At 43.5% G+C, this 17,687-nt stretch overlaps 1 protein-coding gene across 3 annotated transcripts in view; it reads right to left on the reverse strand.

Annotated features, from left to right (window-relative positions):
• The window catches only part of LOC307176923 (uncharacterized protein), a 121,507-nt gene that overhangs the window by 92,107 nt on the left and 11,713 nt on the right, over positions 1-17,687 (reverse strand). For all 3 annotated transcript variants that reach the window (XR_013824949.1, XR_013824950.1, XR_013824951.1), the window contains 2 exons: positions 15,461-15,613; positions 6,019-6,179 (listed from right to left, as the gene is read on the reverse strand). The gene's annotated coding sequence lies outside the window, so the exon portion shown is untranslated. The remainder of the gene's footprint in view (positions 1-6,018; positions 6,180-15,460; positions 15,614-17,687) is intronic.

The following is a 17,687-nucleotide window of genomic DNA, read 5'->3' on the forward strand; positions in this document are numbered from 1 at the left end:
TCACAGCAGGTTGTTAGGCTGCACCCTGCAGGCCTGCAATCCCTGTACTTGCCCAACCACAAGACCAAAGAAAGAGCCCAGAGTCAGTGACAGAGACATCAGTGGTTTAATGGATGGGGGATCTTACATGTCTGAAGCAACATCCCACTGCGTGGAGTGACATCCCACTGCGTGTGGCAGATGGTGGGCAGGACATGGCTGTGGTCTTTGCTACCAGGGGAAGAGGGAGATGACCAGTTATAGGGGGAACTGATGTCAGGTTGGCTCATGGGTTGCCAGGGAAACCAGCAGAGGGGTGCACCTCACTGCCTCTTTGATAAACCATCATAATGGAGATAGTTCTGATCTAAAGATTAGGACAATCACTAGCTGGGTCGGGGGCAAGTACATAGGCACTTACTGATTAGGCTCTGTGATTTAGAGGGAAGGTTGGTCAGGTGAGTAGGGTGTAGGTGAAGAAGATACTGGTCGAGTAGGGGATGTACAGAGAGCAAGAGAACAGCCATCTTGTGTGGCCTGCTCATACACAGATGCTAAGGAAACACTAGTTCTATGAATGAATAAATGCCTGGGATATCAGGGATCACTTTCCAAAACAGAGAGCATTGAAGCTGTATCTCCGCGGGTGCATAGGAGTTTGCCAATGGGAGGAAACAGCCTATGCAAAGATCTGGCACGTCCAGGGAACCCTAAGGAGTTCAGCATTGTTAGCATGTCGGCTGAGTCAAGACAGCTGTGGAAGGAATTAGGATTTGGCGAGATGCAGTGATAGAAGGAAGATGAGGCTAGAGGGATAGGTTGGATCCAGTTTCGGAAGGACCTTCTATGCCCTCCTAATACTCTTGGACTTTGTTTTTTGAGCAGTGAAGAGCCAGTGAAGTTTTTAAATCAGGAAGTGACAAGATCAGTTTTGATTCTGCCTGAACAAATTACTTTCAGGGAGCAATCTCTGCCCAGCTAATATTTTCATTTCTCTTTGCCTACTGTAGCTATGTCACCCTTCATCAAATCATTCATTCACTATTTTTTCCCAACAAATGTTTACTGCTTGTTATGAGCAATGTACTGTGTAAGGGGCATGGAGAAGTAGCAGGAGCAAAAGACACTCCTTGCCTTAACTGAGCTTCCCCAATCTGGGGTTCAAAACTAACAAACGTAAAGGGTGACTATACAAGCCCATGTGAGCAAAATCCTGCATTGGGTTCTCTGGCTTCTGTGAACCTTTCTTTCCATCAATACATCCACTCCTGTTCCACATATGAAATACTCGAAAGCTCACTTCGCCATTTCACATCCTCTTCCAAAAGAAACCATCATCGTGACCGTCATTGCTATCACCAGCCTCACAGTCATCATATCATCCTCACAAAAGAGCAAACGTTGACATTTATCTAACACTTCACAGTTTACAAATCACTTTGATATACATGACCTCATTTAACCCTTACAAGAACCCTATGAAGTCTTATTATCTCCACCTTACAAATGAGAAACCAAACCAAAACAAAGCACCAGATCTGAGAAGCTGTAACTTGTCCAAAGTCACAGACTCAGAAAGGCCTGGAATCCAGGTCCTGTGAACAGAGAGGAGTACGAAATGGTCCACCCTCCACGTGCAGATTTCCTAGCCTCTAGGTTCCCACTTTGTTTGTTTCTCCCTCTGGACAACAAATATTTTCTGAGCATCTATGATGTTTCAGACACAGCCTTGGGACTGCAGACGGAATGTGCTTTCTTGGAACTTAGCAGAGCTTACAGTCTGGCTTTCAGGGGGGGCTTTCCCTTGTACTGTCACTCCTGATAAATTGGTGAGGGAGACCTTCATCTCAGTTGGTCCAAGGACAGAACGGGCACCCTGCCACGGTTTCTCCACCTCTGCAGCGGCCCCCTCTTTAGCTGGTGTGTTTGTCTCCTCCCGATTCAACACAAACGTGTTGGGTCCTGCTGTCCCTGCCCTTGTCCTGCCTCACTAGCTACTAGACAGTAGCCCTGTCTCGCTGGCAGGGGACGTTAAGCTGCCTGACCCTCAGATGTCCTAACTGTCCTAAGTTAACAGGCAGAAGTTCCTCAGAAAGTCTGTGTCACTTGTCCCTTTCCTCACCACACCTTCCTCTCGGTGGCCTGAGCTGCTGGAGTCTTGATCACCTCCCAGGGCTATTGCGCACGCAGCCAAGGGGCAGAGCTCAGTCACCAAGGGGCGGAGCTCGGTCACCAAGAGGCAGAGCTAGGTCACCAAGGGGTGGAGCTCGGTCACCAAGGGGTGGAGTTCAGGCTGGAAGTACCACCGTCACTAGGCTTATCATTCTGCCCTGAAAGCATTTTGGAATTTTTTCCAGATGCCTCCTGGTCAGCAAGCCTAGTTCTCTGATCAGAAATGTCCCCATTTCTGACTCTGCTATCTCTTGGTCCTTAGTGCCTGTCCTCCTGCTTTTCCTTCAGGGCTGGGCTGCCCAGAGGGCACTACATTCTGTAGGTACCCAGTAATAATTCCTTATCACTGACATTCCTCATGCCCCTGGAGATGTCTGCAGGTGACAGCATAGCCTTCTGACTCCAGCCTGTAGGAGGCTTCCTCCCCTGCTATGAAGATACTATCTAAAACAGGAATAAAGAATTTCTAGGCAGGGACTAGACCTTTGATCTGAAAGGTGAAATTAAGGATGGCCAACGAGGCCTGAATTACCAGACCGTGGTAAGTAATTAAATGACAATAGCAGAGGGGATCTGTGGGTGTCCTTCCTTGCAGGGTTCTCATAGTCATCACAGCTCATGCTTTCTCACTTTCTGTTTGATCCATTTACTGACTTGGGTGGCTTCAGAAGCTGGGAACTGAGAACTCAACTGGATGGCACTGGACAGCTCCTGTCAGGGGAGGTGACACGGGCATCTGTGGGGTTCAGGTTGTGCCTCGGTGTAGTTCTGCACCAAATAGTCTCTCCCTTCACCTATCGGTGGCCTTTGCCAGTGGGATTAACCTTGAGCACCTGAAAATTCTCCATCCCTAAATCCTAAAAGCCTAATCTTCCCCTGGTGCAGGGGTGAGGAGTGGGAAGGGAGCTGCTCTCAACAGAAACAAAAGGATTTCAGACATGGAAAGTGAGATGGAAGCAGGCAGAGCAGAGCATAACTTCTTGTCTGGAAAATGAACATGATGAAGAGATGAAACTCCATGCCACAGGTAGCAAGAGTGGTGGAAGATAGGACGGTTATATGTGTTTCTTTTTTAAAAATACAAATGACTGTATTTCTGATTATCATTACAAACTCACTGTGGAAAATTTGGAAAATAAAAAAAGAACTACAAAGAAAATACCCATGGGACTTCCCTGGTGGCGCAGTGGTTAAGAATCCGCCTGCCAATGCAGGGGACACAGGTTCGATCCCTGCTCCGGTAAGATCCCACATGCCGTGGAGCAACTAAGCCTATGTGCGACAACTACTGAGCCCATGTGCCACAACTGCTGAGCCGCGTGCTGCAACTACTGAAGCCCACATGCCTAGAGCCCATGCTCTGCAACAGAAGCCACCGCGATGAGAAGCCCGTGCACTGCAACAAAGAGTATCCTCCGCTCGCCGCAACTAGAGAAAAGCCCACATGCAGCAACGAAGACCCAACCACGCAGCCAAAAATAATAATAAAAATAAATAAATAAATAACACTAAAAAACAAAAAGAAAATACCCATAATAATTGTATGTAACATTTTGAAATGCTGCTTTTCACTTTTTCCTCAGTCCGTAAATACATAAATAAAACTACTCTCCTGTTTTTGAATATATAAAATATTTTCAGTTTTATGATGATAAGTAACTTGGTGATGAACATCTTTGTTCCTAAATATTTCTCTAAATTACTTCATCATGGTGCGTTTCTTCATAACAGAGAATGAAAACATCCCAAGAGGAGGTGAGAGTGGGTCTTTCAGGAAGTTGGGTGGAGGGGGGACCCCCTGGGAGGAGGGCAGAAATGTCAGGGTTCATAGAGGTCAAAAGTTTGTGTGCACTTCTTTCTCTTGTGTGCTTATACTATTACAGTTTCAGACTATAGTTGACTTTGTGGAATAAGAAATCATACAAAAATCCACGTGATTCACACTTCCATTCTTTTCTCTTTAGCTTGATTTTATTTGGCAATTGGCCGAAGGCTTCGTTGCCTGGAATATTACTGTGTGTATTGATAAGCTCCACAATCTGCCCAGCCCTTTTCTATCACAGCAGGGGAAGACAGGAAGCTAAAATGGACATTTCCCAGGCCTCCAAGTACTTAGGCTTCAGGATGTGGTTTGGAGGCTGCCAATCAGACGCGCTCCTGGTAGAACGGGGTTTGGAATGAACCAGGAGGCAGAGGGGGAGAAAAGGAGGAAGCAGGCGTCCATTTTGCATTACAAATAAGGCTTAAGTTCCATCTGCCCCCCCCCTCCCCAATCCTGGTTCCCATCGCACCCCAACCCTGGAGGGAACCAGTGTTATCAGTCTGCCGTGCATCCTTCCCTCCCCGTTTCCGTCCTTTTTCCAAATATACCTATATACATACATATACTCTATTTTTGTTTTGATTCTCCATTTTTTTAATGTGATAAAATATGCGTATCATAACGTTTACCATCGTAACTATTTTTAAGTGTACTGTTCAGCGGCATTAAATACATGCATAGTGCGTATCCATCACCACCCTCCATCTCCGGAGCTCTTTCCTTCTTCACAAACTGGAACTCCATATCTATTAAACATTAACTCCCCACTCCCCAAGTCCCTGGCAACCACCATTCTACTCTCCATCTCTGTGATTTGGACTATTCTAAGTACCTCACGTAAGAGGAACCATACGGTGTTTGTCTTCTTTTAGCTGACTTATTTCACTTAGCATAATGGGCTGAAGGTTCATCCACGTTGTAGCACATGTCAGAATTTCCTTCCTTTTTTTTTTCCTGATAAATTTATTTATTTTTGGCTGTGTTGGGTCTTCGTTGCTGTGCGAGCTTTCTCTAGTTGTGGCGAGCGGGGGCTACTCTTTGTTGCGGTGTGCAGGCTTCTCATTGCGGTGGCTTCTCTTATTGCAGAGCACGGGCTCTAGGTGCGTGGGCTTCAGTAGTTGTGGCACGTGAGCTCAGCAGTTGTGGCACACGGGCTTAGCTGCTCTGCGGCACGTGGGATCTTCCCAGACCAGGGCGCGAACCTGTGTCTCCTGCATTGGCAGGCGGATTCTTAACCATTCTGAGCCACCAGGGAAGCCCTCCTTCCTTTTTAAGGTTGAATAATATTCCTTTGTATTTATATACCACAGTTTGCTTCTCCATTGCTTGGGTTGCTTCCATGTTTTAGCTATTGTGAATAATGCCGCTAGGAACATGGGTGTACAAAACTCTTCAAGACCCTGCTTGCTGGGTGTCAATGGGCTGAGGCCTGTTATGCTTATCACGGTCTCTGGCATATTGTCAGTAATGTATGGTGGCCCTTACCACTCCTACTCTACCACTCTAAGCTCATCTATAGATGGGGTCATTCTAGTACAGTCCTGTGGGATTGAGATCATTTTGTTACTACTGCACGTTGGGTCCGCGTTTCAGAGATGCCCACACACTCTGTGCTGCATTTCTAAATGGCCTTTTGAAAGAAGCCCATCGTACTGTGGGTTCCTATCTCATAAGACCACTTGAGGCTCTTAATTTAATATATGAATATGTGCATGAGTCATGCTATATTTTTCCTGAAAAAACGCTTCTCCACGTATCTGCAGATACCTACGCTTTTCAACGTTTTTGCATGTAAGAGAATAAAATTAAGTTAATATCGTCAGAATGGCCATTTTCAAATGAAGTGAACTGTGCTCGTTAGCATGTTCTGTTTAAGGAAAAGGAATATCTGAAGGAACATCTGGTTCCGTTTTAAAAGAGGCTTTTTGAGTAACTCAGGCTATCATGGAATGGAGAGCAAATGTGACTGGGAGTCGGGAGCCCCACTCACCCTTGCCCATTATTAGCAGTGAAAGACCCTTAATATTTCTTATATTTATATTTACCTCATAAGGTTGTGAAGAAGATTTAACAAGATGATGTATGGAAGTACTGCGCACACAGCCATCCTTAAATACTGTTCATTCTTGTCTTCCTTCTAGTGGTATTCTGAATTCACCATCCATTTCTCGAGTATCAGCTCTGTGACAGCAGGCACTTTTATAGGCTGCGGGGTAAAGGGACACATCAGAGAGCCAGTCCCACCTTCAGAGGGTTTTTATTTATTTATTTATTTATTGGCCTTCCCATGCGGCATACGGGATCTTAGTTCCCCAACCAGAGATCTAACCCATGCCTCCTGGACCACCAGGGAATTTTCTAGAGCGTTTTTAAACTAATGAGAAAGGCCATGGCTAAGTGAACTTAAGAGAATGATAAGTGCAATAATAATATTACAGCTAGGATCCACATGTCCCAGCAGAGGAAATAAGAGGGGCCTTCACAGAGGTGCTGCTTTAGCTGGGTCTTGAAGGATGAGAATGAGTTCACCAGGCAGGTAAGAAGGACAGATGTTAAAAAAGCAAAGACAGAAAGAGCATGGAGTGTTCTAAAACTGCTGAGTACTTTTCCTTCTTCTAGAGAATGCCTGGCCCAGAATTCTCAGTCTCTCCTTTGTCTGGCATCTGTTCAAATCCCTGGCATTGCATTCAATAGAAAAGCCAAGAAATATTAATGCCCATCACAGGCTGGAGCTTGGAGCTCCATACATGAGCCCAGGCCTTCATGTCTACCTGGAAAAGGCTTAGCTCGTCCTTTTCTTCTACCTTTTCACGGAGAGAACTAAGTAAATCACCATGGTGGTGTCTGGCAGTCCTGCCTGTCACTATTGATCATGAGAGATTTTTCTCTCTGGAATCAGATCATTTAATCTCATTTCTAAAAGTGGTGTTCAGGTGTTGGATGGGTGGATGCTGCTAATAATAACAAATGATCAATGATTCTTCCAGCAAATATAGGAGGAAATCACTCAGTGGACAGAAAAGTCTGTTCCTCCAGGTCCATTTAATAAAGAAAATTCCAGAGCATGAATCAGTTTGTCATTCAAAGTGGCCATTCCCAAATATAGTTATGTCCCTAACTTATGTCCCTATACTCTTGTATAAACCTCTGGCATCTGCCAGCTGCTGCTCCTGAGACAGGAATGTTTATATCCAGGCAGAAGGACAAAAACATGATAGAAAACGAACAGGCTGAAACCAGTAAGAAATACTGGAAGAAAAAAAAAGCACAATCAAGGTCTGCTGTATATTTTAAAAGAAATCCCACTCCAGTTGTAGCTGAGAGATGACTCATCCTGTCCACAGAAGCACCAAGAGGAATGAAGCAGGAAGCATGAACAAAAACAAGATTCTGTTTTACATAATTCTCATTTTCATGCGAAGAGCTCTTCAAACAGCTCATGAAATTAGCAAGCAATTTAACTTCCTCATTATTTAGAGTGTCAGGCAAAGTGCACGAGATTTTTCTAGATAAGGATTATGACAGCTGGTCAGTAAGAAGACTGTCATAGACCATATCCTGCTATCCAGAACACCAGGCAAGTGTCAAAGCTCCTTAAAAATATTGGGACGAGCGACGCATACAAATCCTTCGGCTGCAACAGACACCGTTCAAATGACCTCGGAGAAGGGGGACTAGGGAGTTATCAGTGATTCTCAAACTTGGCTACACGTTCACCTCACCTGAAGAGTTTTTAAAACTACTGAGATCTGGCTCTCACTCAAGTGATTTTCATTTATTCAGTGTGGGGTGTGACTTAGGCATCAGGATTTTTTAAACTCCCCAGGTAATTCTAATACACAGCAGTGTCTGAGAACCACTGATAGAAATATATAACAACCGGAACTGTAACAGAAATGCCAGGAAGCAAAACAATCAAGGCTACCGCATTGCACAGCTTCAGGGAGCATCAGTCACCAGGCGTTCTGTGTGAATGGCGCCCCCTAGAGCGCAACTCCAGATGTGTAAGCCTGCGGTGTATTGACAGTCCCTCCATCCCTTTCCTTAGGGGACAAACATTGTTACTCAAGTCTTGAACGCTGCCTCGTGCTCTTTCACTATAGCTATGTTCCTAATCACCCAAGTCTCTCCATTTCCCAATCTCAAATCCCTAAGAAAGGAATTTAATATATCCAGTTCAGTTTTTTTTTTACATCTTTATTGGAGTATAATTGCTTTACAATGGTGTGTTAGTTTCTGCTTTATAACAAAATGAATCAGTTATACATATACATATGTTCCCATATCTCTTCCCTCTTGTGTCTCTCTCCCTCCCACCCTCCCTATCCCACCCCTCCAGGCGGTCACAAAGCACCAAGCTGATCTCCCTGTGCTATGCGGCTGCTTCCCACTAGCTATCTACCTTACGTTTGGTAGTGTATATATGTCCATGCCTCTCTCGCTTTGTCACAGCTACCTTTCCCCTCCCCATATCCTCAAGTCCATTCTCTAGTAAGTCTGTGTCTTTATTCCTGTCTTACCCCTAGGTTCTTCATGACATTTTTTTCCTTAAATTCCATATATATATGTTAGCATACAGTATATGTCTTTCTCTTTCTGACTTACTTCACTCTGTATGACAGACTCTAGGTCTATCCACCTCATTACAAATAGCTCTATTTAGTTTCTTTTTATGGCTGAGTAATATTCTTTTGTATATATGTGCCACATCTTCTTTAACCATTCATCCGATGATGAACACTTAGGTTGTTTCCATCTCCTGGCTATTGTAAATAGAGCTGCAATGAACATTTTGGTACATGACTCTTTTTGAATTATGGTTTTCTCTAGGTATATGCCCAGTAGTGGGACTGCTGAGTCATATGGCAATTGTATTTTTAGTTTTTTAAGGAACCTCCATACTATTCCATAGTGGCTGTACCAATTCACATTCCCACCAGCAGTGCAAGAGTGTTCCCTTTTCTCCACCCCCTCTCCAGCATTTATTGTTTGTAGATTTTTTGATGATGGCCATTCTGACTGGTGTGAGATGATACCTCATTGTAGTTTTGATTTGCATTTCTCTAATGATTCATGATGTTGAGCATTCTTTCATGTGTTTGTTGGCAGTCTGTACATCTTCTTTGGAGAAATGTCTATTTAGGTCTTCTGCCCATTTTTGGATTGGGTTGTTTATTTTTTTGTTATTGAGCTGCATGAGCTGCTTGTAAATTTTGGAGATTAATCCTTTGTCAGTTGCTTCATTTGCAAATATTTTCTCCCATTCTGAGGGTTGTCTTTTGGTCTTGTTCATGGTTTCCTTTGCTGTGCAAAAGCTTTGAAGTTTCATTAGGTCCCATTTGTTTATTTTCATTTTTATTTCCATTTCTCTAGGAGGTGGGTCAAAAAGGATCTTGCTGTGATGTGTGTCATAGAGTGTTCTGCCTATGTTTTCCTCTAAGAGTTTGATAGTCTCTGGCCTTACATTTAGGTCTTTAATCCATTTTGAGCTTATTTTTGTGTATGGTGTTAGGGAGTGATCTAATCTCATACTTTTACATGTACCTGTCCAGTTTTCCCAGCACTACTTATTGAAGAGGCTGCCCTTTCTCCACTGTACATTCCTGCCTCCTTTACAAAAGATAATGTGACCATATGTGCGTGGGTTTATCTCTGGGCTTTCTATCCTGTTCCATTGATCTATCTTTCTGTTTTTGTGCCAGTACCATACTGTCTTCATTACTGTAGCTTTGTAGTATAGTCTGAAGTCAGGAAGCCGATTCCTCCAGCTGCATTTTTCGTTCTCAAGATTGCTTTGGCTATTCGGGGTCTTTTGTGTTTCCATACAAATTTTGAAATTTTTTGTTCTAGTTCTGTGAAAAATGCCAGTGGTAGTTTGATAGGGATTGCATTGAATCTGTAGATTGCTTTGGGTAATAGAGTCATTTTCACAATGTTGATTCTTCCAATCCAAGAACATGATATATCTTTCCATCTATTTGTATCACCTTTAATTTCTTTCATCAGTGTCTTATAATTTTCTGCATACAGGTCTTTTGTCTCCATAGGTAGGTTTATTCCTAGATATTTTATTCTTTTTGTTGCAATGGTAAATGGGAGTGTTTTCTTGATCTCACTTTCAGATTTTTCATCATTAGTGTACAGGAATGCCAGAGATTTCTGTGTATTAATTTTGTATCCTGCTACTTTACCAAATTCATTGATTAGCTCTAGTAGTTTTCTGCTAGCATCTTTAGGATTCTCTATGTATAGTATCATGTCATCTGCAAACAGTGACAGCTTTACTTCTTCTTTTCCAATTTGGATTCCTTTTATTTCCTTTTGGATTCCTTTTATTTTCTTTTCTTCTCTGATTGCTGTGGCTAAAACTTCCAAAACTATGTTGAATAACAGTGGTGAGAGTGGGCAACCTTGTCTTTTTCCTGATCTTAGTGGAAATGCTTTCAGCTTTTCATCATTGAGGACGATGTTGGCTGTGGGTCTGTCATATATGGCCTTTATTATGTTGAGGAAAGTTCCCTCTATGCCTACTTTCTGCAGGGTTTTTATCATAAATCGGTGTTGAATTTTGTCAAAAGCTTTCTTTGCATCTATTGAGATGATCATATGGTTTTCCTCCTTCAATTAGTTAATATGGCTTATCACATTGATTGATTTGCATATATTGAAGAATCCTTGCATTCCTGGGATAAACCCCACTTGATCATGGTGTATGATCCTTTTAATGTGCTGTTGCATTCTGTTTGCTAGTATTTTGTTGAGGATTTTTGCATCTATGTTCATCAGTGATATTGGCCTGTAGTTTTCTTTCTTTGTGACATCCTTGTCTGGTTTTGGTATCAAGGTGATGGTGGCCTCGTAGAATGAGTTTGGGAGTGTTTCTCCCTCTGCTATATTTTGGAAGAGTTTGAGAAGGATAGGTGTTAGTTCTTCTCTAAATGTTTGATAGAATTCACCTGTGAAGCCATCTGGTCCTGGGCTTTTGTTTGTTGGAAGATTTTTAATCACAGTTTCAATTTCAGTGCTTGTGATTGGTCTGTTCATATTTTCCATTTCTTCCTGATTCAGTCTTGGCAGGTTGTGCATTTCTAAGAATTTGTACTTTTCTTCCAGGTTGTCCATTTCATTGGCATAGTGTTGCTTGTAGTAATCTCTCATGACCTTTTGTATTTTTGCCGTGTCAGTTGTTACTTCTCCTTTTTCATTTCTAATTCTATTGATTTGAGTCTTCTCCCTTTTTTTCTTGATGAATCTGGCTAATGGTTTATCAATTTTGTTTATCTTCTCAAAGAACCAGTTTTTAGTTTTATTGATCTTTGCTATCGTTTCCTTCATTTCTTTTTCATTTATTTCTGATCTGATTTTTATGATTTCTTTCCTTTTGCTAACTTTGGAGTTTTTTTGTTCTTCTTTCTCTAATTGCTTTAGGTGCAAGGTTAGGTTGTTTATTCGAGATGTTTCCTGTTTCTTGAGGTAGGATTGTATTGCTATAAACTTCCCTCTTAGAACTGCTTTTGCTGCATCCCATAGGTTTTGGGTCGTCGTGTCTCCATTGTCATTTGTTTCTAGGTATATTTTGATTTCCTCTTTGATTTCTTCAGTGATTACTTCGTTATTAAGTAGTGTATTGTTTAGCCTCCATGTGTTTGTATTTTTTACAGATCTTTTCCTGTAATTGATATCTAGTCTCATAGTGTTGCGGTCAGAAAAGATACTTGATACAATTTCAATTTTCTTAAATTTACCAATGCTTGATTTGTGACCCAAGATATGATCTATCCTGGAGAATGTTCCATGAGCGCTTGAGAAAAATGTGTATTCTGTTGTTTTGGATGGAATGTCCTATAAATATCAATTAAGTCCATCTTGTTTAATGTATCATTTAAAGCTTGTGTTTCCTTATTTATTTTCGTTTTGGATGATCTGTCCATTGGTGAAAGTGGGGTGTTAAAGTCCCCTACTATAATGTGTTACTGTTGATTTCCCCTTTTATGGCTGTTAGTATTTCCCTTATGTATTGAGGTGCTCCTATATTGGGTGCATAAATATTTACAATTGTTACATCTTCTTGGATCAATTCCTTGATCATTATGTAGTGCCCTTCTTTGTCTCTTCTAATAGTCTTTAAAGTCTATTTTGTCTGATATGAGAATTGCTAATCCAGCTTTCTTTTGGCTTCCATTTGCATGGAATATCTTTTTCCATCCTCTTATTTTCAATCTGTATGTGTCTCTAGGTCTGAAGTGGGTCTCTTGTAGACAGCATATATATGGGTCTTGTTTTTGTATCCATTCAGCCAATCTGTGTCTTTTGGTGGGAGCATTTAGTCCATTTACATTTAAGGTAATTATTGATATGTATGTTCCTATTCCCATTTCTTAATTGTTTTGGGTTCGTTATTGTAGGTCTTTTCCTTCTTTTGTGTTTCTTGCCTAGAGAAGTTCCTTTAGCATTTGCTGTAAAGCTGGTTTGGTGGTGCTGAACTCTCTCAGCTTTTGCTTGTCTGTAAAGGTTTTAATTTCTCCATCGAATCTGAATGAGATCCTTGCTGGGTAGAGTAATCTTGGTTGCAGGTTTTTCTCCTTCATCACTTTAAATATGTCCTGCCCGTCCCTTCTGGCTTGCAGAGTTTCTGCTGAAAGAACAGTTGTTAACCTTATGGGGATTCCCTTGTGTGTTATTTGTTGTTTTTCCCTTGCTGCTTTTAATATGTTTTCTTTGTTTTTAATTTTTGACAGTTTGATTAGTATGTGTCTTGGCGTATTTCTCCTTGGATTTATCCTGTATGGGACTCTCTGTGCTTCCTGGACTTGATTAACTATTTCCTTTCCCATATTAGGGAGGTTTTCAACTATAATCTCTTCAAATATTTTCTCAGTCCCTTTCTTTTTCTCTTCTTCTTCTGGAACCCCTATAATTCGAATGTTGGTGCGTTTAATGTTGTCCCAGAGGTCTCTGAGACTGTCCTGAGTTCTTTTCATTCTTTTTTCTTTATTCTGCTCTGCAGTAGTTATTTCCACTATTTTATCTTCCAGGTCACATATCCATTCTTCTGCCTCAGTTAACCTGCTGTTGATCCCATCTAGAGTATTTTTCATTTCATTTATTGTGTTGTTCATCATTGTTTGTTTCATCTTTAGTTCTTCTTGGTTCTTGTTAAATGTTTCTTGCATTTTGTCTATTCTGTTTCCAAGATTTTAGGTCATCTTTACTATCATTATTCTGAATTCTTTTTCAGGTAGACTGCCTATTTCCTCTTCATTTGTTAGGTCTGGTGGGTTTTTATCTTGCTCCTTCATCTGCTGTGTGTTTTTCTGTCTTCTCATTTTGCTTATCTTACTGTGTTTGGGGTCTCCTTTTTGCAGGCTGCAGGTTCGTAGTTCCCGTTGTCTTTGGTGTCTGTCCCCAGTGGCTAAGGTTGGTTCAGTGGGTTGTGTAGGCTTCCTGGTGGAGGGGACTAGTGCCTGTGTTCTGGTGGATGAGGCTGGATCTTGTCTTTCTGGTGGGCAGGTCCACGTCTGGTGGTGCTTTTTGGGGTGTCTGTGGACTTATTATGATTTTAGGCAGCCTTTCTGCTAATGGGTGGGGTTGTGTTCCTGTCTTGCTAGTTGTTTGGCATAGGGTGTCCAGCACTGTAGCTTGCTGGTCGTTGAGTGAAGCTGAGTGCTGGTGTTGAGATGGAGATCTCCGGGAGATTTTCGCCGTTTGATATTATGTGGAGCTGGGAGGTCTCTTGTGGACCAGTGTCCTGAAGTTGTCTCTCCCGCCACAGAGGCACAGCACTGACTCCTGGCTGCAGCACCAAGAGCCTTTCATCCACATGGCTCAGAATAAAAGGGAGAAAAAGTAGAAAGAAAGAATTAGTAGAAGTAGAACGAATGAAAGAAAGAAAGAAGGAAGGAAGGAAGGAAGGAAACAAGGAAAAAAGAAAGAACATAAAGTAAAATAAAATAAAGTAACATAAAATATAATAAACTTATTAAAATAAAAAATAATTATTAAAAAAAGAAAATTTAAAAAAAAAGGACGGATGGAACCCTAGGACAAATGGTGGAAGCAAAGCTATACAGACAATATCTCACACAGAAGCATACACATACACACTCACAAAAAGAGGAAAAGGGAAAGAATCATAAATCTTGCTCTCAAAGTCCACCTCCTCAATTTGGGATGATTGGTTGTCTATTCATGTATTCCACAGATGCAGGTACATCAAGTTGATTGTGGAGCTTTAATCCACTGCTTCTGAGGCTGCTGGGAGAGATTTCCCTTTCTCTTCTTTGTTCTCACAGCTCCCAAGGGCTCAGTTTTGGATTTGGCCCTGCCTCTGCGTGTTGGTCGCCGGAGGGCGTCTGTTCTTCGCTCAGACAGGACGGGGTTAAAGGAGCCGCTGATTCGGGGGCTCTGGCTCACTCAGGCCGGGTGGAGGGAGGGGCACGGAGTGCGGGGCGAGTCTGCGGCGGCAGAGGCCGGCGTGACGTTGCACCAGCCTGAGGCGCGCCTTGCGTTCTCCCGCAGAAGTTGTCCCTGGATCCCGGGACCCTGGCAGTGGCTGGCTGCACAGGCTCCCCAGAAGGGGGGTGTGGACAGTGACCTGTGCTCGCACACAGGCTTCTTGGTGGCGGCAGCAGCAGCCTTAGCATCTCATGCCCGTCTCTGGGGTCCGCGCTTTTAGCCGCGGCTCGCGCCCGTCTCTAGAACACCTTTAAGCAGCGCTCTTAATCCCCTCTCCTCGCGCACCAGGAAACAAAGAGAGAAGAAAAAACCTCTTGCCTCGGGGTTTCCCTGGTGGCGCAGTGGTTGGGCCTCCCCCTGCTGATGCAGGGAACACGGGTTCGTGCCCCGGTCTGGGAGGAGCCCATGTGCCGCGGAGCGGCTGGTCCCGTGAGCCATGGCCGCTGAGCCTGCGCGTCCGGAGCCTGTGCCCCGCGGCGGGAGAGGCCGCAACGGTGAGAGGCCCGCGTACCGCAAAATAAATAAACATAAAAAATTTAAAAAAAAAACAAAAAACAGTCCCTTGCCTCTTAGGCAGGTCCAGACTTTTCCCCCCACTCCCTCCCTGCTAGCTGTGGCGCGCTGAAACCCTGCAGGCTGCGTACACGCCGCCAACCCCGGTCCTCTCCCGGCGCTCCGACCGAAGCCTGAGCCTCAGCTCCCAGCCCCGCCCGCCCCGGCGGATGAGCAGACAAGCCTCTCGGGCTGGTGAGGGCCGGCCGAGCATCTGTGCGGGAATCTCCCCGCTTTGCCCTTCGCACCCCTGTTGCTGTGCTCTCCTCCGCGGCTCCGAAGCTTTCCCCCTCTGCCACCCGCTTCGAAGCTTCCCCCCTCTGCCACCCGCAGTCTCCGCCCGCAAAGGGCCTTCCTAGTGTGTGGGAACCTTTCCTCCTTCACGGCTCCCTCCCACTGGTGCAGGTCCCGTCCCTATCCCTTTGTCTCTGTTTATTCTTTTTTCTTTTGCCCTACCCAGGTACGTGGGGAGTTTCTTGCCTTTTGGGAGGTCTGAGGTCTTCTGCCAGCGTTCAGTAGGTGTTCTGTAGGAGTTGTTCCACGTGTAGAAGTATTTCTGGTGTATCTGTGGGGAGGAAGGTGATCTCCGCGTCTTACTCTTCCGCCATTTTCCCCTCGTCGTCTCCAGCTCAGCTTTTAAAGACACATGACAAAAATTAGGACACTTTGAGAGTGAAAGGGTGCTGTTAATAACACTGGACAGGAGGTATAAACTGGAACAGTTCCAGGCAGAGTGGCACATATGGCCACCCTACTTTGATTTAAATTTTGATAGAAAAGGGGGGGAAAAGACCTAGATAAAATTTCAGGGTATGGATATGGAAAGTAATCTTGTGTTATAGATACAGTCGGAAGAACCATAGTGAAGACGAGGATGTGAATAAATATACTCAGGGAACTTCTCCTATATAGGGTAGAAATTCCTGGAGATGAGGGTCCCCTCATTGTGGCAGTTCTGGATGTGCAAATTGCCCACCTAAAGTGTAGCAGTTTCCTAATTAACAAATTACCACAAACTTGATGGCTTAAAACAATAGGAATTGATCCTGTCACAGTTCTGGAGGCTTAGAAGCCCGAAATCAAAGTGCCCCTAGGCTCTAGTGATGAAGACTCCAGGAGAGAGTCCTTCCTTGCTTCTTGCAGCCTCTAGTGGTTCCAGGCAGTCATTGGCTTGTGGCTGCATCGCTCCAAAATTTGCTTCTGCCTTCACATGGCCTTCCCTTCTTTTCTGTCCATGTCGTGTCCTCTTCTGTCTCTTATAAAGACACTTGTCATTGGATTTAGGACCCACCCTGCTAATTCAGTATATCTCATTTTGACATCCTTAATTTAATTACATCGGCAAAGACCCTTTTTCCAAATAAGGTCACATTCACAGGCTCCAGATGGACATTTCTTTTGGGGAGCCACCATTCAATCCACCACAGCAAGTATGGACCTCAGAGTCAGCGTCACCTAAAACAATACGGCCTGAAGATGAGGGAGCGCTCAAGAATCCATTTTCAGGCACCATATGTCAGATTCTATGTTGCCAGTAGTAGGAAACCCATCTAAAATTGGCCTAAACAATAAATCAAACTCACGGGCTCATGAAAAGTCAAGACAGAGGGCTAGCTTCAGGTGAGGCTTGAATCAGCAGCTCAATCATGTTTCATTCCAAGCCTCTAGTTTGCCCTCTGTAGAGTTGCTTCCTCATAAAGCTAGCTTTTTACTTGTGTTCCGACAGTGGCAGCCTGTAGCTCCTGGGACGGCAAGTAGTCTTGTCCAGGATCTCCAGGAAAGGAGAGTCCACTTTTCGGTAATGCAAACTGAATCACTGGAATTAAACCTTTTCGGCTTTCATTGGTCTGACTTGGCTTAAGGTGATGGGATACTCTGATTGGCTTAAGTCAATTGGGACTCACCTCTAGAGTTGGGATGGGGTCAATCCAACTCAAACCTCAGGGCTGAGACTTAAGATACTATTAACAAGAAGGAAAGTAATGAAGATTCTGGAGACAAAACCAGCCTCACAGAACCATTACAGGTATCAAAGAACGAAAATGAAAAACTAATATTTTCTGAGTGCTTATCACGCACCATGCACTACACGTGAATTAGATCATATGTTTGCAACAGCTCTAAGAGGTACTATAATGATCCCCATTTTACAGATCAGGAAACAAAGACAGGAGGTGTTAAGTAGCTTACTCACAGTCACACAGCTAGTAAGTGTATCATTCTGAAGGCACCGAGGACTGTCACGATTAAAATTTATCTTAGAAATATCATTCTGGCAGTACCATGGAGAAAGAATCGGAAGGACAAGAGGGGCTGTTGGGAGCCCAGTAATCCATATAAGCAGCAATGAGGACCTGAACCAGCGCATGGCAGCAAGGAAAGGGAGAAGTAACCAGTGTGAGAAATACCAAGGAAGTAGAATCAGTGGACTTGGTAACTGCATGTGAAGGGACAGTATAGGAATCATGGATGAGCCCCCGGTCTCCAACTTGAGTGAGTCAGCTAATTCACTGACATTAACTGAAATTGAATAATATAATAGCTTATATTTATAGAGGGCTTACTTTGTACCAAGCACTTCAAAGTTCATTGTTCATTTCATCTTTGCAACATTCTTCTAATGCTAAGTGACAAACAACCACAAAATCTCCGTAGCACTCATCAATAAGCATTTATTTAGCCAGTGTGTGTCTGTGAGTAGGAGAGA

This window comes from Stenella coeruleoalba (assembly GCF_951394435.1).
Source record: "Stenella coeruleoalba genome assembly, chromosome: 18".
NCBI lineage: Eukaryota > Metazoa > Chordata > Mammalia > Artiodactyla > Delphinidae > Stenella > Stenella coeruleoalba.